The sequence below is a fragment of the Wasmannia auropunctata genome, unplaced genomic scaffold, assembly GCF_000956235.1.
Source record: "Wasmannia auropunctata unplaced genomic scaffold, wasmannia.A_1.0 LD336064.1, whole genome shotgun sequence".
Classification (NCBI taxonomy): Eukaryota; Metazoa; Arthropoda; class Insecta; order Hymenoptera; family Formicidae; genus Wasmannia; species Wasmannia auropunctata.
This window is the reverse complement of record NW_012026826.1, coordinates 38440-38867: the sequence shown is the minus strand read 5'-3', so window position 1 is coordinate 38867 and position 428 is coordinate 38440. Positions and strand designations below refer to the sequence as shown.

The following is a 428-nucleotide window of genomic DNA, read 5'->3' as shown; positions in this document are numbered from 1 at the left end:
TCTTTATCTTTAATTTTCTTTTTTGTTGAGCGTTGTACGATTTTTTTTCACCGAGTTATTCAACATTGAAGCAAACAGGACCATTTTTGCTTCAATGTCGAATAACTCGGTGAAAAATAATCGTACAACGCTCAACAAAAAAGCAAATTAAAGGTAAAGATTCACTCTTTCGAAATCTGTAAACTGCATTTGCATGCAATTTTTAATTCGCGCCATGGAACTTGTCAAATTTCGTAAAAAATTTTGAGATTTGTCGAGTCTCCTTTTCTATCCGTGTAATTCCATGAAAAATCAGTAGCATCGTTTTCTAAAGTACCGATTTGGAAAGTAGAGATTTCAAGCTGTAAAATGTTTTTTTGAACATCTCGATACGATCATTTTTTACGAAGTTGCACTCTTTTGAATTTTGCCTATTTTTGGAGGATAGA

The 428-nt window shown here is 32.5% G+C and overlaps 1 protein-coding gene across 1 annotated transcript in view; it reads right to left on the bottom strand.

The window, feature by feature from the left end:
- The window catches only part of LOC105450291, a 4195-nt gene that overhangs the window by 3345 nt on the left and 422 nt on the right, over positions 1-428 (bottom strand). The gene's annotated exons all lie outside the window — the stretch shown is intronic.